At 36.3% G+C, this 21,416-nt stretch overlaps 1 protein-coding gene across 2 annotated transcripts in view; it reads right to left on the bottom strand.

Moving 5' to 3' along the window:
• The window catches only part of LOC123690475 (protein croquemort-like), a 32,186-nt gene extending 14,472 nt beyond the window's left edge, over positions 1 to 17,714 (bottom strand). For both annotated transcript variants that reach the window (XM_045633899.1, XM_045633898.1), the window contains exon 1: positions 17,606 to 17,714. The gene's annotated coding sequence lies outside the window, so the exon portion shown is untranslated. The remainder of the gene's footprint in view (positions 1 to 17,605) is intronic.
• Between the last annotated feature and the right edge of the window lie 3,702 nt (positions 17,715 to 21,416).

Below are 21,416 nucleotides of genomic sequence, written 5' to 3'. Positions count from 1 at the left end.
GCGCGCAACCGATGGGGGCGGTATCAAAGTATTTTCGATCACATATATATGAAACCTGCATAAGCCTAGTGGTGTGGTCTTGGGTCTGGCCTGACTGATACTTCGCCCGATCGAGGAATCTCTTTCTAGGATGCAGGAAGACTTCTCTTTCTTTACGCTGCGATCAGACATAAGTAACGCTATTTCAGTTTAGATTATATCAGATTTGATTGAACTAGGTACTTAGCACTATCTTAATGTATAAAACATATGTTCTCAAGTGTAGATTTTTTACTGATAACTTTTAGATGCAGTAGACAAAGTGACCTTTAACTGTTATTAGCTAATGCTAGATCAAGGTTTATATGGATTATATTAAGTTTTACTATGCTCTGCTTTGCTCATGAATAATTGATTCATCGTAAGAAAATAAGTGTATTTAAGTTAATATATATGAAAAGAGCAGTGTTGGCCTAGTGGCTTCTGCGTGCGACTCTCATACCTGAGGTCGTAGGTTCGATCCCGGAACGGACCAATGGTATGTGCGCATTTAAAATTTGCTCAAACGGTGAAGGAAAACATCGTGAGGAAACCGACATGTCTTAGTCCCAAAAGGTCGACGACGTGTGTCAGGCACTGGAGGCTGATCACCTACTTACCTATTACATTGAAAAATTATCATGAAACAGATTCAGAAATCTGAGGGCAAGACCTAAAGAGGTTGTAGCGCCACTGATTTATTTATATATGAAAAAAAGAAATAAGGTGGGTATATCAAAAGGCGTACAGACAAAAGATACAAAGAAACGTGGGACGACTACAAAAGCTATGGGCTGACGATATCATAAAAGTTTCTGAGGAAAACTAGGTGACGTGGCGGCCCCACATGGGGCGTTCAGGTATTACGTAAGCAGATTTACAGAAAGTTATCACCCCCATTCCTATTGTCAGCAAAAGTAAGCAAACCAATAATATATATAATGATATTTATATTACATAAACCTATCAATTTATGGAATCCTCGAAAATGCATTTTGTTTTAAAACAATGCGTGTAAAAAAGTAAATAATTATTAATTTATTGTTAACGTAATCACCAATTAAGAAAATCAAAGAGTTCTGAAATCAAGAGTGGATGACACATTGTAAGAAACTCTCCAGCGCCCCTGGATGGACAAGTTTTTGTTCTTGTTTCTCAACATGCTTGTAAGGCGCAACCGTTACACTAATTATGTCTTTTTTTTTTTTTTTTTTTTTTTTTTACTTGGGGAAATGCTTTGCGCATACCCTTCCGCGGCGCGACTGCTTGGTGCAGAAGGATTATGTGGGACTCGCCATTGTGCATACCCACTAAAACCCCAAGGTGCCACCAACAATCGCCTTATGCGGGATGCGGTAACAGCAGAGCCTTATCCGCTTCCCAACACGCGATGCGGCGGTTGCGTCCGCCTCTTCCCGCCCATTGTTGATTTGTGAGGATGCTTGACACAGCAAGCATCTTTCACAGACCGGGCCATACGCATTTACAAATAGCTAGGGGAGATCGGGTCCAGTACTTGCAGGGATGGGTCATCATCCCTTCTTTTAGACGCATGGACCCCTGCTCCCCGCTTAGGCACTTTTTAGGCGGCGAGAATTTGGTGAGCGCGTCGCGCGTTTATGCGACGGGCCTGCGGTTTTCTTCGCCGTCGCGGATGGGCATCGGGACAAAGCTCCCTGGTCCTTTCCGCCTCTTCTTTTATTTTCATGACCGCCTCGCAGAAATTATAAAATATTTTCCACGGGCCGTCATTTCTCGCGCTCACTAAATAAAACCTTCAATACATTTGGAAGTGTTGCGTCCTCGCCCTGGAGTGCATCCAGCAACGGTCCCCTTTCCACGTCCCATGCTGGGCAGTCTCTCAGCGTATGCTGGGCGTCATCCGGGCTGTCTCAGGCACAGTGGTGGCAGGTTGGTGCCTCTTCACACCCTACTACTCTGTGCAGATAACTACCGAAACATCCGTGTCCGGACAGGATCTGCACAAGACGATAGCTGAGCTGGCCCCAGCGCCTCCTTACCCAGTGTTGGAGCAGGGGTCTGAGGGCTTCTATAGTATATTTACCGGCAGTCGCTCCCGCCAGCTCCTTTTCCCACTCTGCTAGCATTTCTTGGGCTTCCAGGGCTCGCCAAGCGTTTATTTCTTCCAGTGTGGGGTTGCTTCCTCTTTCCCTGGTTTCGGCTCTCCGCCAATATACTTCGCTAAAAGCAACCGCGTCGAGATGCCAGGGTGCGGTACCGGCTATGACACACACTGCGTCATAGGACACAGTGCGGTACGCCCTCGCAACCCTGGCTGCGATCACTCGCTGCGACTGCCTGAGAATCGTGCGATTGTGCCTGGTAAGTTTGTCGGCCCATATTGGGCACCCGTAGAGTGCTTTCGCCCGGATCGCATTTGCGTAAAGGTGGCGACACCCCCCATTCGGCCCGCCGAGGTTCGGCATTATGCGCGAGAGCATGTTTGCGGTGGCGGTGAGCTTAGGGGCAAGTGCTGCGAAATGTGGTCTGAAAGTCCACCGTGGGTCGAGAATCAGCCCTAGGTATTTAAGCGTGGTACCAACCCGGATGACTACTCCACTGACAATTATGTCTGCGCCTTGGGGTGGAGCTTTTCTGTGTCCTGTTAGAAGTATCCCAGTAATTGGGATTTTAAAAAAAGAAAGATGAATTCACTTTTTCACAACTTTATTTAATTACACGATATAATGAAAGCCAACAAATGTGTGTGCGCGACGAAGGATGATACCGAACTGATTCATATTTTAATTATTCATTTTACCTCTCGGTTGAGAAATGCTGACTAAACAGAAGGTACTAGTATGTCAGCCACATAGGGTGCAAGGCTATGATATAACAACCCCCCGTTTAAGAGTAAACTTACAGTTTTAGGTAAGTTTGCGAAAAAAGGTAAGATGGTTATTCCATACGGAGACGAGGCTGAGGATGTGGGGCTTCACTTGTTGAAGAGATATTATCTGGATTCTCTATGTCTTTGTTTCGGAAAACGCATTTATTGGCTTTTACAAGGATTATTAATGCAATGCTTAAGATAATTATAAAAGAAATTACACTAAAGCTAAAACTAACATAGTCTGAAGAGTCATTAAGGAAAACATCTAAATTATCATCAATGGGCTTAATAGGTAAGTCGTGAATTAAATTCAAACTATCAAGATTCACATGACGTAACTGATGTGTTGAAATATTAATATTTACTTTGGAAAATTCCATTAAATTACAACAACTATCATTAATAATGTTAAAATTTGAAACAACAGGACTTACGGTAATTTCATAAACATTTTTCGCTTCAAATCTATTTTCTTTACAAAATGCGGTACAACCTGGTGTCAGGCTAAGTATTCCGGTTCCTGATATAACAATTTCGATTGTTCTATGATTACATTTAATATTCAGTTTCTCATCATTAGATTCAACATAAAACCATTTATTATTATTTAGTTTATGCCAGATATCAACTTTACCGAATATAAATTTTGTAGTACAACTTTTAGGTAATTTTTCAATAGCTTTGGTGATTATTTCTGTTTCACATATTGGATAATTAACAACACTGAGAGTATTCAAAGGGTTACAAATATACTGATGTCCAATTATTAAATTACAAGAATCTATATTATCAAAATTAAAATATAATTTCTTATCTTCACTTATTCCTATAAAAGATTTCGTAGCAGTAATAAGTACAAATGAATTTGGAGATGTCGGGTTATGTGGTACAGGGATAGGTATAACTTTATAAAGATTGTATGTTTCTACATTTACAAGTGGAATTTTTATTACAAATACTAGACAATTATCGATAACATATGAAATTATTTTAGCGAGGTTCATGAGGATATTAATATTATCTAAATTTAACTCTACAGGGAAATCCTTAAGTCTAGATACATCTTTAATATTACTTACTAAATCTACATATAATTGCTTAGGAGTAATGATTGACGGATGAATAGTGTTTGATTTTGAAAACAATACACTGTTTACAATGTCTTCAATCTTAAATGAAAGTGTTAATAAGCTAGCTTGTAACACACTCAAGATTTCATCTAAGTTCGTTTGGAACTTGACAGAGTTAATGACCTCAGAAACATTTTTGACGGAAAGAGATAATTTATCAAGCACATCGTTAAGTAGAATTTGGTTTTTATTGAGTTCGTTCATTGAAGCGTTGAAATTTGTAATTGCTGATTTAGAAATATAGATGCTTTGTTTAAGATTCGAATTTAGATCGTTATCGGTTTGTTGCATTTTAGCTATTGCTTTATTATATCGATGTGCATCATCTTCATCCAAAGTTCCAAAGATATGTTTAAACACAGTTCCAATACCGGCAAACCAGGCAGATCGTTTCGATTTGGAAGTTGTAAGGTGTGATATAGACTGAAAATCCCGAATTATATCTTTGAACAACGAATCGAGTGGTTGAATAAGATTATGACATTCAAAGTGGTTGAATGATTGGCTTTGTTGACACAAGTAACGTATTGTACCGAAAGCATTTTTAATATTGTCAATATGAGTTGGGGCAAAGGATATATCAATTGGGATCACTATGTGAATGTGATCATTTATTATTTTTGCAGTACCATGTGGATCGAAGTATATACCAGGACTTGAGGTGATAGTATGAATATACTCTGCATTCTCGATTCCCAGGATAGGATTATAAATTATTAGTCTGTAAGAAGAAATAGAATAATAAGTGCAAATTATAGTTTAGTCTATCACTTAGTTTTAATTATTATATATAATTAATTTATGTATAAGTAAACCTTACTTAAGAAATTAACTTAGTACTATTTCTGTAGTATTTAGTCTTCACTTTCAACAGCAAGTTTAACTTCGTCATAGTGATGTTTTACATGACGACGATTAATTAATAGAGATAGGGTGTTATTGCCATGTATCTTTACTACTTTATATGGACCTTTCCATATAGGTGATAAGGCTTTACGGAGTCGGACATGGTTTTTAACATATACGTAGTCACCAATTTTATATTGTACAATCCGACTATGTCTGTCGTAGTATTGCTTGGATCTTTCTTTAGAAGTATTGATGTTCTCTAGGGCTTTTTGATGGGAAAGCTTTAAACGATGGTGTAGCATTTTAATATATTCAGGGTAAGTGAGATCCGGTTGGGAGTTAAAAACTGAGTCTGGTATGTATGGTTTATGACCGAATATAAGTTCGTAAGGAGTAAACTTGGTTGTGCTATGGATAGTACTGTTATAGGTAAGTATTGCTGTGTAGACGTATTTGTGCCAGTCTGATTGGTTTTCATTTACGAATGATTTTAAATATTCTTTTAATGTTGAATGGCTGCGTTCAAGCGCGCCTTGTGTTTGAGGGTGGTATGGTGTTGACCATATTTGTTTAATCTTTAGAAATTTGCAACACATTTTGAAAAGTTCTGCAGTAAAATTAGTACCTTGATCGGTTAGGATAGATTTTGGAATACCGAATAAAGAAATAAAATGAGTTAAGCATTCACAGGATTCTTCAGCATTAGCATTGGTAATAGGATAAGCTAAAGAGAATTTAGTAAGATCATCTTGTAGAGTAAGTATGTATTTGAGTTTAATAATACCAGCTTCGGGCAAGGGACCGACTATGTCTAAAGCAACTCTTTCGAAAGGACGAGTTGATGTCGTAGTTATTTGCATAGGAGCTCTATTGATTTTGCGAAAAGCTTTGTTAGACTGACATAAACTACAATTTTTTACATAATTTTCAATGTCGGATCGCATTCCTTTCCAATAGTATCTTTCTTTGATGCGAGAGAACATTCGATTAGAGCCTAGATGTCCGGCAATAGGAATATCATGATTTTCTTTCAGCAGTTTGGTAATTTCTGTTGGAACAGGATATATGATACTGTTATGATAGACATTAACCATTATGTTTGTATTATTAAATAAATAAATTAACATGTTATATATTTTACAGAAAGATTGGTTTTCATACGGATTTTTAAAGTCAGATATAGCTATTTCACTGATATTACCGGATAATAAAATTTTATCCCGTATAGTTTTTAATGTTTTAAATATATCTGGATAAGAGCAACTGTCGAAATAGTAAACTTTTGTTAAGAGGAGGTAAAAGGATTTTTCATTTATCTGAAGTTCCTTAAAAGAATGGAGTTCTCGTTCTTCATTCAATATTTCCTGGTTTTCTAAATTAGAAAGGATTTCCTCGAGATAAGGATTGGATTCGTCGAAATCGATTGACACCGGTACAAGGATAGTTTTGGATTTAGTCTTCAGGAGATTTTCATTATGTTCTTTAATGTGAGTTGTAAAGGTTGTATCATCTTTGGAGAATGCTTTCAAGAACGTATTGTAATCGTCGTTGGATGAAGGAATTATCTCAGGAGGAAAATCGTCAAAATGAGAATTACTGGGAGTCAATAATTCGGAAGGAATTGAATTATTTTGTAGGTTTGGAGAGTGCGAGTCTCCTAATTGTATTAAGTCGTCTAGAACTCGTTGTGCATCTATAGGAGATTCAGCATGCCGTTGATCTGGCATTGGATCGGGATTTTGTATCTCGGAAGGGATAATGGCATCTGGACTCAAGGGTTCAAAATCGACAAGATGATCGGGATTTAATGGGCTAATTTCATCAAGATTTAAAGGAGAGTCATCACTCTGTATAGGGTTAACTGGGTATCGTGATAGAGCGTCTGCTGCAGAATTGAGCAGACCTTTACGGTAGATTATATTGTAGTCATACTCCGAGAGTTTGAGCCGCCAACGTTGTAACTTACTACTAGGGTCTTTATGGTTCATGAGCCAGGCCAATGGTCGATGATCGGTTATTATGTTAAACTTGCGCCCATAAATATATGGACGAAAGGTTTTGCAGCCAAAGAGGATTGCCAGAAGTTCTTTTTCTGTGGTGCTGTAGTTGGTCTCAGCTTTATTCAAAGTTCTGGAAGCATAGGCTATTGGTCTTTCCTGGCCTTTAGGTCCTTGAGAGAGAACAGAACCTATGGCATATTTTGAAGCATCGCAGGTTAAGGTAAATGGTAAGGAAAAATCTGGATAAATTAAAACAGGAGCAGAAGTAAGTTTAAGTTTTAATTCGTCAAAAGCGATTTGTTGTTGATTTTCCCATACAAATGGTACATCTTTTTTCAAAAGAGCAGTTAAAGGTTTGGCGATTTTGGAGAATTCCGGAATAAACCTTCGGTAATAGGAAACAAGGCCTAAAAAGGACTTAATGTCTTTTGGGGTTTTTGGAATTGGGAATTGTGTCACGGATTTGATTTTGTCTGGATTGGGTTTTACACCTTTATCGGAAATTACATGTCCTAGATAAATAACTTCACGTCTCAGAAACTCACACTTATCTGGTTGAAGTTTAAGATTAAATTTTCTAAGACGTTGGAAAACTAACTCAAGGTTTGTCATATGGCTAGGTAAGTCATGGGAATATATAACAATGTCATCTAAGTACACAAAACAGCGGATATCTTGGAGACCAGCGAGAGCTGTGTTCATAAGTCGTTGGAATGTAGCTGGTGCATTTTTAAGGCCAAAGGGCATTCGAGTAAATTCAAAGTGCCCTTGTGGAACACTGAAAGCGGTTTTGGGTGTGTCCTCTTCTCTGATGGGAATTTGATGAAACCCAGAGGCTAAATCAAGAGTGGAGAAGTATTTGCTTTGTCCGAGTTGGTCTAAGATTTCGGAAATTTGAGGAATAGGATAGCTATCTCCAACAGTAATGTCGTTTAATTTTCTGTAATCAATAACTACACGCCATTTGCGATGTCCTGAAGCGTCAAGTTTTTTCGGGACCACCCAGATAGGAGACGACCACGGGGACATAGAAGGTTTAATTATGTCTTGCTCCAACATTTGGTCTATTTGTTTTGCTACTTCTTGTTTGTGAATCTCTGGAAAGCGGTATGATTTTACATGTATAGGATTCTGGGGTGATGTATTTATTTCATGTTGGATGGCATCAGTATGAGATAGTCTATCTCCAGGAATATGAAAGATATCAGAATACTGAGAACATATATCATGAAGAGCATTGGATTCCTCTGTATTTAGGTGATTCACTCTTAATTGATTTAGTACTTCTTGAGTGCGAGTATAAGCGTCAGTATGTTGGGTATATTGTAAGGTAGAATTGAAGTTAACTGATTCATGAATCATATCATCAAAGTCTAAAGGATTCAGAGTGATGTCAAGATTTGATTTTAAGGTAACAGGAGATTCAGAGATATTCAAAACAGAAATATTAATTCTTTTATTATTTTTTACTGAGACAAGACAATTAGCGAAAATTAAATCTTCGTGAAAATTTTGATCTAACACGAGACCTTCCTTTACGTTAGGGTTGGATACTGAGCATTCAATAACAATTTCTGAACGAGCTGGAATTACATATACGGGGTTATGAAAATCTATCTGAATTTTATGATTCTTTAAAGTTAATGAATTTTGGTTATAATCAATTATGCCTTCCAGGTCGTTTAGGAAGTCATTACCAATTATTGCGTCATAGGGTAAGTTAACGTCATCAACAGCGTGAAAATCAAAAATAATATTTTGTTTATTGCTCAGGAAGAACTTTAATGGAAACTGGCCTAAAGTTTTGGTTGCTTCGCTGTTTGAGTTTATTCCTTTAAGTAAGATCTGGGGCGGTTCGAAGAATTGTTTCTTCTGGATGCAAGATTGTTTCATTAGGCTAACTGACGAGCCTGAATCAATAAGGAATTTAATTGGAGTTTCAGATACATTTGTCTGGAGTAATACATATGGTAAGGATCTCTTTATGGCATTGGATGTCACCTCGAATACAGTAGGTGTGTCTTTAGAGTAAGAGCTTGTGGATGTATTGGGTATAGTGGAATCAGGAAGCCCAAACTTCGCGGCGGAAGCATAAGATTTAGTGGGGCTTATAGGTATACTGGAAACAGAGGATTTAGTCACAATAGCATCTCGTTGGTTAATAATATGACAACCATGTCGCGGAGTCTGTGGATTTGGATTACCCTGAGAGGATATTGAAGTTTTACAAAATTGACTACCATGTAGCGGAGTCTGTGGATTTGGATTACCCTGAGAGGATATTGAAGTTTTACAAAATTGACTACCATGTAGCGGAGTCTGTGGATTTGGATTACCCTGAGAGGATATTGAAGATTTACAAAATTGACTACCATGTAGCGGAGTCGAGGAGTTGGGTTTTGGTTTAGAGGGTAAAGAAATGGGATCACTATAATTGATAACATTGTTGTTAGATGTTGTGCCGTATTTTATCCTTTGACCCGCACGGCACTTACGCGAGTCGGGATTCAGTTTAAATCATCGACAACTTCATCATTATTAGTATCTTCATAAGATATCGGATCTGCAAAGTTTACGCGGTTAGAACTATCGTTAGTTCGTGGTTGGAATGTGCGTGGATTTTGATTTGTATTTTGGAACCTTTTATTATTAAATTCACGCTTCCGGCAGTTTTCAATTACATGCCCTTTAGCTTTACAGTATCGACAAAATAACGACTGTGCACTGCTTGCATTTACATTATTAGGAGCCCGTTCATAAGTTAATGTTGGTTTGTTTTGATAACGATCTCGGAATTGGTAGTTAGGGCGCGTATAATTATTTTTATTGAGTGGCCCTTGAGGATTATTGTATCTTTTCCGAGAAGCTTCGATGATTTTCTCCTCGGAAATTGCAAAATTTATAGCGTCATTTAAAGTTTCCGGGTCTCGACATCTGACAATAGTAGATAATTGTGGTTTTAAACCAATAACAAAATGATGCAGAGCTAGATCCTGCATTGCTGCGATTCGGCCAGCAAGTTCGCTTTTCTTTTTTTTTTGGGACAGATTTACTTCTGTCAATAGTCTAGATAAACATGATTCTACACGTAAAGCGAACTCATTAACTGAATCATTATTCTGATTACAATTTTGTAAGTCGGATAATAAGGCCGAATAATGTTTTTTTTCTCCGAATTGTGTATTTAAAAATTCCGATAATTGTTCCCATGACTCGAATTCTTTAATGGCACATGCACTTTCGGCTTTACCCTCCAACTGACTTAAAATATATTTTAATAATACGGGCCGTTTTGAATCACTTGCTAAATCATAAGCGTTTTCGCAATTGTTGAGAAATGGGATTAGTTTTTCTCTAGACCCATCGAAAGGTTTAATAAACTTTAATAATATATTTAAGTCCATCTTATCGTCGTTGTCTTCCTTTTTTGTTCGCCTTGAAACTATCTCGGCTTGTGTAGTCATAACAATCAAGGTGTCACGTTACTTGTTATGGTATGCGGAGATTGATAACTCGGTATTGAATTGTAAGTTGGACAAAAGTATTTAGAAAACTTACAGGGTGATGTACATAAATATCATTCTTGGAAAATAATGTAGTTCCGTCGGTGCTGGGCTCAACTGGGCTGATGATGAGGCCTGTGCCACTTATCACACAGTGGACGGAATGAGTTCGATACCACTTTTCACTTTCACTAAAACACTTTCACACACAGGAGACGTTTCCAGGATTTATAAAAATCCCTTTTCGCTGCCACCAATGTTAGAAGTATCCCAGTAATTGGGATTTTAAAAAAAGAAAGATGAATTCACTTTTTCACAACTTTATTTAATTACACGATATAATGAAAGCCAACAAATGTGTGTGCGCGACGAAGGATGATACCGAACTGATTTATATTTTAATTATTCATTTTACCTCTCGGTTGAGAAATGCTGACTAAACAGAAGGTACTAGTATGTCAGCCACATAGGGTGCAAGGCTATGATATAACAGTCCGTAGAAGCATATAGCTTCTGATTTCTGAAGGGCGACCTCGAGGCCGATCTTTTTGATTTCAGAAACCACCCGAGCTACTCCAGCTGTCGCTCGAAGGCGCGCCTCCTTAAAATCTTGTCCAATAGCGACCACGAGGGTGTCGTCTGCATAGCATATCGTTGACACTCCCGGAACTAGTTCCCCTCGCAGCACTCTATCGTAACCTATGTTCCAAAGGAGGGGGCCAAGAACCGAACCTTGTGGAACGCCGCACTTGATGAGGTGGCTCCCTATGCTATTTTGTTTCGGGAAGATGACACGACGGCCGTTAAGGTACGATGCTACACATCTTCTTATATGGGCCGGTAAGCCGTGGTGGCGCAGGCCATCCAGGATACAGTCCCAGGGCAAGGAATTGAAGGCGTTCGCAATGTCTAACGACACCGCTAGAACTACTCTGCCCCGTGACACCTGCTCCTCGCACACTCCTCGCAGTTGCGCAATTGCATCGATCGTTGACCTGTTTTTTCGGAAACCGAATTGAGCCTCATGTATGTTCGGTCCTATAGTTTCCAAATGGTTATAAATTCGGCCGGCAATGATACGCTCGAAAAGCTTACCGGCTTCATCTAGAAGAACTATAGGACGATACGCTGATGGTGACTCCGGAGGTTTTCCACCCTTTTTTAGAAGAACTAACAGACCTGTCTTCCATGTCGACGGAAAAAGGCCCCTTTTAAGACATTCCGTGAGAAGGTTTCGAAAGCGCATGTCAAGACCAGCGTCGAGGGCCAGAGCCAACACTCGTCCGTGCATGCCATCGGGGCCGGGTGCGGTCTTCTTAGAGGACATGCGTGCTATTGCCGTCTTAAGCTCCGAAGGAGACACTTCAGACACTATTTCTCCGTGGTCCAAAGTCGTATCATGTGGGGTGCTCGAGGCGTCACGTTTAGGAAAGAGTTCTGTCACCACTGTACTGAGCAGTTCCGGCTCCATGTGTGTCGTGAGGGGTGGGGCTCGCGAGCGTAGCTTGTTTGTAACTATTTGGTACGGGCGCCCCCATGGATCCCGCTCGAGAGTGTCCAGCAGTTCTTGCCATGCTTTCTTTTTTGCTTCGGCGATACCTGTTCGCAGCGCCAGTTTTGCAGCTCGGTATGCGCTATATGCTTGCCGTTCCTCTACTGCGCGAATGGGTCGCCTTCTGCGAGTCCTCGTGTAGCCTCGACGAGCTGCAACACACGCAAACCGCAACTGGGCGAGTTCTGCCGACCACCAGAATACACTGGTCCGGTGAGGTCCAGGGCGGCTTCTTCGCATCGCAGCATCCGCGATGTTCGTCAGTGCGCCACGAAACCACTCTGCTTCTTTTTCAGGCTCTACGGAGGCTGGGCTGGGGCACCAGGCCTGCACAATCGTTGCCAACTCCGCCTGCTCCTTGTTCAGACTCTTAAGTGCCCATTTTGGGCCCAGTTCTGTCGAAACCGGAACAGGATTTGCCGACGGAGGGAGGATGCAGAAACGGATATACCGGTGGTCCGAAAGCGTCTCAACCTCCGTCAGGACCTCCCAGTCCTGGATACAGCATGAGAGTTGGGTGCTCGTGAACGTGACATCCACAATCGACTCACCATTTGCTCGAACACACGTAGCATCAGAGCCTTTGTTAGCCCTTTAATTATGTCTAAGCTAGTGTTCATCAACCTTTTTTGTGCAATGCCGCACCGTAGACAACCTAAATTTCCTATTTACTTGAACTTTCTCTTAATTAAAATATATTTAAAGGGTAAATTTCAACAAAGTACATTTGCAATTTCATATCTTGGACCTTTGATCTTTGGTGTTCTTTGTTCCTATTGTCTAGACTCAAAGATAAAGTGTAAATAATTTATTTGCCTTCACCATATACGAGCAATGTTGGCCCAGTGGCTTCAGTGTACGACTCTCATCCTTGAGGTCCTAAATTCGATCGCCAGCTGGATAATGGACTATCTGTGTAGTATTATTCCGCTCCAACGGTAAAGGAAAGCATTGTAAGGAAACATTGCCTTAACAAAAAAATTCGGTGTGTGTCAAGCTCAAAATGCATATCACCTATTTGCCTATTAGATAAAAGCGATCATGAAACAGATACGGAAATCTCGGAAATAGAAAAACGCCCATTGGTCTAGCCAGATTTCGAACACACGACCTCAAAGCTATAATATATACTATATAGATTATTAAAGATATATACTAAATAATGATATAATTAAAAATGGCGGCTCAAAAAATTTAAGTCTTTCCATCGCTTAAAAATTTTTTTACAAAATAAAACTTTATCTACCTAACTATTCAATCGGTGCGAACTTATATACACACATTGAAACATATTCAATATAAGTAGTGGGTGTTGTCAGGAAAGCGAGTGATAATTAATAATAATATTTTTTTTTTGGTATGAATATTTTTTTTTATTACACATAAAATAAAAAATGATCATGTAATATCGTGATCGTGATCAAAATAAGTTTAACTAAGGTGACTCTGATAATAAATTAAACATAAATTTTAGTATCAATTATAATAAGTATATTATTACTTAATAAATACTCCTTATTTATTAACGCCCGAACCCAAAATTTAATTTACAATCTCAGATTGAAAACCATCTGAGATCAGACCGTGACAGTCGATCAATTCCTATCTGCATCCCAATAACCAAACCCTACGAAGACAATCCCTTTTTTGGCGATGATTGCCTAGAATGCTATCTATGAATGTTTAAATCATATCAAATAGCTTTTTAATTATGTATTTAAAAAAATGGTATTAGTAAAAATCTTAAGATAGGATATTGGCACAGTTGAACTGTCATTTTCATACAAAGGTATATACACCGTTCCGACCTACCATTGATAGCTTGTATCGACAGATGGCTATTACAAGCCGACGATTGGTTATTGGCTATCAATATTTCGATTCCGATGGCTATCTCAGATGGTCAAAATGGGTTGAGATACGTTATTGGGTATGGACGTCAGTATATCATCTACAGAAATCTTGTGTTAAGTTTGCCTTGCTTGAATGAAACGGACTGAATTCTGTTGATTTCTTAATATCACATTGTATAAATCAACAACGACAACGCACTCGCGAGCCCTCTGGCATTGAGAGTGTCCATGGGCGGCGGTATCACGTAATATCAGCTGAGCCTCCTGCCCGTTTGCCCCCTGTTCTATAAAAAAAAAGTCGTAAGTAGGGGTAGAAGCTAGTACTCTAGTACTAGCTTGTACATAATCTAAATCTAGACACGATTAATGGATTTCAAGTTAAGCGAAGTGTGAGTTCATTGCTCCCATAACTCTATAATGGTGACCATACATTGCTTGATTTAGATATTTTTTAATCCTGAAGAATAGACTAAAGAAAAATAAAAATATTTAAGATAAAATTAAAAACTGTGTAATACTTGAAAAAAAGTGGAAGGTCTGGCCCTCTTTTGTTTTGGATCATAGATACCCTTACTTGGATTGGTTCAGTGGAAGGAAAAGAGAAAATGCCTACGAGAAACCTGAGAAGATGAAATAAAAGAGATAGCTTATTGGAAAATAGTAGCGAAAATGAGAGACAAATAGATAATTTAGATGGCCTTCACTCTGTCGAAGAACGAGTAGATAATAATATTATATACAAAAATAATATTAACTAATGTAATCCTTATATTACTGTTAGGCTATTTATTTAGTTTAAATATTCTATCAAGTTGAAATGGGTATTTAAGCTTCAAAATTTGCGCGCCATTGTGTGTGGCAGAATATGCGAAAGATTTACGATTGTACCACTTTAACATTTTTGTACCATATTCTTGCAATAAATAAAATATTATTTTTATAAAATGAGTACTATTTCCCGTCACCAAAAAATAAACTAGCTAGAAACACTGATTATCATACAATTTAATATTAAATAGATAAAAGATACACGCAATTTTAGACATCAAAAAGGCAAATTCTTAAATAACCCAAAAAGTATTATAACAAAATATTCTTATCAACATAGTTGTTTTAAAATAACTATGTTTATATTGTGTGTTCTGTGAATCATTAAATCAGTATAACTATGATAATTTTTAGCAAAACAATTAATAATGGCGACCCTACGATATTACCCAAGTGTATGTAGTGAATGTTGGTTTACAATCTGTGGTTACTAAGTTCAGGGTAAACTTATTGCAATTTTGCTTTAAACACGTTTTTTAATTATTAAGGACTAAATACTCACTCAAGCCAACTTGTATTATGATTGACATCGCGATTAAATCTTTATGTGATACTATAATTGATATATGAGCAGTGCTGGCCTAGTGGCTTCAGCGTGCGACTCTCATACCTGAGGTCGTAGGTTCGGTCCCCGGCTGTGCAACAATGGACTTTCTTTCTATGTGCGCATTTAACATTTGCTCAAACGGTGAAGGAAAACATCATGAGGAAACCGACATGTCTTAGACCCAAAAAGGAGTCCCAAGAAGTAGAGATTTTCTGCGAGTGTTAAAACAGCATAGAAGAAGGGCTAGTTTAATTTTTTTTTACTTAACGCACAATAGACCAAATGCGCGGAAACTGATACATTCATACATAGAGTCAAAACAATTAGTATGCGTAGTTAAATTTACCAAATATTAAATTATTTTATACTTAATTAATTGAAAATTAGGTTATTTTTTAAGTTAACTTTATTCTAAGTTATTTATAATATTTGAGGGAAATAGGAAGTCACAGACTGTAATACGATGATGAAATAACGCACGATTAACCGCGTATCATTTATTGATACTCTATATTACTGTGTGGAAACATAAATCTAGAAAAAGCTATTAACAACAGGTCAATGTTACAAAATATAATAAAGTTGAATCGCTAACTATAAAGGTTAAAATGGAAGTTGTTGGTTCATATGTTCAGAGGAAGGAAGATGTTGTCTATGTTATAAACTAATTTACGATCTACCAAAGAGTCCATAGCCGAAATCGGTTTTGATGAACAGTCCATAGACACTTACATTGGCAGAGGGCGCGTAAGTTCGTTGCCGAACTTTTAAGAATTGGTGTTTTCTTGAAGGACCCTTAGTCAAATTAGTTCGGAAATACCTCAGTGGGCCGCTCCAAAATGAAGGCCAAACGTGGGGATGTGGAGAGTTGTATTTAATTAGTTAGTTAACAAATCTAGTAGCTGTAAGTAAAGATTTTTTATTAATCATAAAACATAGAGATAACATACACGAACACAGACACAAATAACAATAATCAAAGAAAAAAAAAAAGAGAAAGAGAGATATTTTTTTTTACTATTAAAGAACCTTTGTTTTAAGTATGTAATGCGTTTGTGTTATGGTTGTAATTTTCCCTGGCTCAGCATTATGCTGAAGAGCAGTCTGCCAGAGACCACAGCACCGGAGCAAAACCGTAGTTTATTTCTGATTGATGTATCAATTAAACCTTAATGCTTGCGATAAAGCTTGGAAACTAACTCAGATCTTCAATAATAGGATACTACGGAAGTTTTAAACAGCACAGGCATTTTAAAATAATCCTTTTGTTATTTATTAATTTGAGTTTATATAAAAAGATATTATGTTGGTGTCATGGTCACTAAACATATACATACATCAATGATATTGTGTAATCTATTAGAAAATATATATGTATATAATTGCAATATAAATTATCTTCTAAAACTGAGTTTTTTTCCTGAATTTTAATGTTTTGTTCGTTAGATGTTGCAATAATTAATCAAGCAAAAATATACATAGTTAGGAATGTTATCGAGTAAATATATTTAAGGAACACGTATTAAAAACAACAATTTATATTACAAATTAACAATAACATTGGGATTAAAACTAAACAAAAAGAATCTACATCTGAACACAATATTTGTCGCTAATATGGAGACGAGTTTCTATAGGAATATACCATAAACTACAGCGCCATCTACATTTATGCTTTTGCGAATCAGACAAAAAACGTCTTAAATCATTCGTGAAAAAGAAACAACCGTTTTGAAAATTTTTACTGGTAATTATTTATAACCTGGTTTGCGCGGGAAGATAATGCATAGTTAAATAAAACATTTTTTTCTATTATTGATTTTTGTAGTATTTTCGTTGTATTTTAAATTTATATGCTATAAGAACACATCATAAGAAGAAAAACATTTGATGCGTCCTAGATGTACCTAAGTATGTGAGACAATAGCAACAAAATGAGAACGGTACACACTAGCCAATTTATAGAGAAAAAAAAAACAGAAAAATTAACACGTGTCCAATTTAACACAAAATATATAGCTATGTTTTCATGATTTGCGTAGCGTATATAGAACTACAGAATTTTCCTATTTATGTTAGATTAAAGATATTTTATAATTTTCAAGTATCTGTATGCACATTTATATTACACAAAAAATTAATTTACTCTGATTCAAATCTAAAAAATGGGAAATTTTAACTAACTTCTTACAGCAGTCGTGAAATGATAATTATTTGTATACTTAACTGCTGAACGGATTGTGATAAATTGAAGTATTGAGATAAATAGAAAGCTAAATTAATTATAGAGTTAATTATGTATTATAAATTTAATTTAAATAAACATTTTATCAAACAGTTGTCACAATAACTTTTTTAAGACAAATTTCTCTAAAATAAACTATTACCGATATTTTTAAATCAGCAATGATAGTAAAATTATTTATATTTATATATTTTATTATATTTATTATTATAAATAAAAAACTTACCTTTATCTGTAACTCAGTCAAAGACAATCCATAATCACATTAAACAATTAAAATTTAAAAAAAGAATACGTCAACTGCGTCTCTCGCGCGCGTGTTAACAGCGAAGTGCGCTGCGACCTTTTACTTAAAGCTTACCATTCATCTGGGCTCAGGGTTAAAGGCTACACGCTTACATGAGTTTTCACCGTCTAAACATCTTTTTTGTGAAGGACATATTATACTCAGACGTAATATGTGTCAAAAATTACGGGTGTACACCCACATTATGAACCTTGATGTTTTAGTGGTAAATGTTATTAAGATCCAATGATAATTCTGCTGAATAATAAATATAAAAAAATATAAAAAGACACTAAGTATATAATGTATCAAAATTAATTTTGTAACATATTATATAATCGCTTGTAATCTTCACTCTCATACATTACCGGCGTGTTCAAGATCACGCCCTAGAAGCTATGAAGGAAAAGAAAGTCAGACACTTTTGATCACGCAATTATATAATGAAAAATAGAAATAAAAGAGATAGCGGGGAAAGGTTGGAAAAAAGTAGCTAAAATGAGAGACAAATGGAAGAATTTGGAGAAGGCATTCACTCCGTTGGAGTACGTACACGACGTACTCCTTTTAATGAAATCCTTTTTATAGTACTCGAATACAGGCTTTTTTATTTTATTCATAAATACAATATAAGATTCCTCTTAATATTAATCCAGTTTTGCAAGGATCTTGGCTTGACATCAATTTTTTTTATCACTCTGGGATGTCATGTCATTGATTTATAGGCCGATTACTATGTTTTCCTGTTCCATATGAACAGATATTAGAAGTTCACATATACATATTGATTATTGATGCACCACCAGGTTTAAACGACCTTATCGAGAGGCATTTGCATAACTAAAACACATTAATCCCAGCTAATAATGCAAATTATCTCCTTCCAATAATAAATTATTATAAACTCATTTTCCCGTAATTCAAGTCGTCAGTAATTTATTCAAACATGATCAATGTGACGTTATAGTCATGGCTCTATCGGCTAGGTATCAAACTTAATACATTTTGCTTCATTTCCCGGCATCCAATTATTTTACTACAATGCAACTATACCACTTTTCTTGTCTATTCCTGTTTTATCAACCAACGACAACAGACACAAAAACACTTCATCCCCAAAATATAAGCTAATAAGCTTTAGGTACTAAACATAGCTCTCTCTTATTCTTACTTTTATGAAATCTTTTAATTCATATACTCGTAAGTAGCATTTAAATGTAAAAGGCCGGCTAATCACTTAGAACATTTTGATTACTATGTTAACATCTGAATCTCCCAATAGAAGTGAGTGGATCAAACGCTCCGGAAGGATCCAAGTCACATTGCCAAGCAAGCTCTCGACGAGAATAACCAAAGCGGAAACGAGACCGTATAAACCAAACCTCGCAACGAAGCATCATTGCAGAGGCGGCAGAAGGTGAAATGACCTGGGTTGAAGACAAAATAACTGACCATGATCGATCCGGGTTAAGTTCTACGCTAAATGCCCTCTGCCCCACATCATACATTTGGAAATTGTATTCGTTTTTACAACAAACAAAATTAAAGATATTTAATAAATTTAAACTCGAGAAATCTTATTTATTTTTTATAATTGTGATGAATATTTAAATGATCCTAATCCTTAGGATTGATTTGCTCCAGTTAAAACAATTTATACTTACTCAAATCTTAGCTATTAAAACGAGTGGCGAAGAGTTTCGAGCCTGCTTAACGCCCTTGACTTGCGATGTGGCAGGTTTAAATTTAGAATTAAAATATTTTTTTTTCTGAATAAAGTTATTTTGACTTTGACTTTGACATGAGACAAATACCCCATAAAGTAAACCATCTGCGATCTATAATCAATATGTGTTGCAAATCCGACAATGTACTTGCACTTGAAAAGAAAAATCAAAAAAATATTAACCAAGTGATAGCACCGCTCTTTTAGATACACAGCTGGCGGTGCTTGTACGCTTATCAGAAGGTTCAAGTACACCTTTTATCTTTCACACAGCTAAAAAGTTATAATAACTCAAGTCCACTTTGAATATGACGAACGATCTAGATTCGCGGTCAATGTCGTGACATTTTGATAACGTTATCTCTTCTGCTTATATTCAGTACGTAACATACCGGAAAACATATTGAAGGATTTACTATACTCGACACAAAGACGAACTCTCTATTTTATTCATCAGAGATAATTTCGTCACCATGTTAAAGAAAATTAAACCTAGTTATTACCAAAAAATATGGCAAAAAAATATTATTCCCAAAAAAAAATATAATATATTATTCGTATTTAATAATCTATATTACTACGTCGTAAGTAAAATATAAGCGAAAAAATGATAATTAATTGCTATGTAACGAGTAAAATATGAAAATCTAACAATTTGCTTCGGGGCTGTATGGCACCGGCAAGGGGTGTTAACCCTAATTAAGCTAATTAATTTTATTATTAATATATATAAAATGCTCAATGTGGTAAATCACAGAAAAGATTTTTGTTACTTATGTAACGTTAATGGAGTTGTGGTTTATGACACTTTTCTTTGAATAATTTTAATGTAAAGAGAGGATAAAACATGCTGAGTTTCTTGTAAGTTCAGAACTAAGCCTCGGTGTCTTGCTCTTTTACGAATTTTGTAAACGTTTTTGACATTTATAAGCATGTGCTAAGACGTATCTAAACTAAATAAGAGTATTATGAATGCAATGTCATCTACAAAAGAATGGTTGCATCTGCCTACTCTGGGGGCGTAACTTTAGATAATTGCCGTGCTTATAAAACTAAGAAAGTCTGAGTGAACAAAATGTACGGCCAGGATAAAAAAAATCGGTATTTAATAGGCAAGCAGGTGATCATCTGTCCTGACACATGCGCCGTCGACTTTTTGGTCTAAGGCAAGCCGGTTTTCTTACGATATTTTCCTTCACCGTTCGAGGGAATGTTAAATGCGCACATAGAAAGAAGTCCATTGGTGCACAGCGAGGATTAAACCTACGACCTTAGGTCTGAGAATTGCACTCTAATACTACAAGATCAAGACTGCTATTAAGCAATACTATAAGTAAATGGAAAATATTGTAAGAGCCATTTCTGTCTTAATATTTTTTATATAATACCTATTGTTTAAATAACAGTATTCATAATTATCAGCATGAGAGGGTCAAAGGTCAACGTTGGACAAGTACGAGTGGGAGGTCAAATTTTTGCGGATTTTTATTCAAAGTATGACCATTAAGTAATAAAGTGGAATAATTATGTTCTAAGCTTGCCTGAAAAAATTCATAAAACTAATTTAGGTAAAGCGTGAAAGCATAACAACTGAACTATGTACCATTACATAAATCATATAATAAAATATATGTTTATATTTTAAAGTTCTACTTCATAATTAATTAAGTGAATGCATTTATATTTCTTTTATAATTATAGGTACTACAATTTTTCGTAGTATAACAACGTAACCGGTAAATTTTGATGGCTATGTTTTAAAAGATTTTGAAGTTTTACTTACTCCTCGAAAAACTCGCAAATCTTTATACAATATTTTAAATGTTAATATGTCTTAACATCTCAACAGTCCACAGCGTTTTATAATTGCAATACTAATTATAAAAGAAATTTAAATGTACATATTCCGAAATATTTACTGATGTTACGTTGTGTTACGTTGAAAATTTGGCGTTGACACTTACATTCACGGTTCACCTTACATTGACAATTATATTTGACAGATCACAAAAGTTTTTAAACTTC

The sequence above is a fragment of the Pieris rapae genome, chromosome W (assembly GCF_905147795.1).
Source record: "Pieris rapae chromosome W, ilPieRapa1.1, whole genome shotgun sequence".
In the NCBI taxonomy this organism is placed as follows: Eukaryota; Metazoa; Arthropoda; class Insecta; order Lepidoptera; family Pieridae; genus Pieris; species Pieris rapae.
The sequence above is the reverse complement of the archived record's forward strand: the minus strand, read 5'-3'. Positions and strand labels throughout refer to the sequence as shown.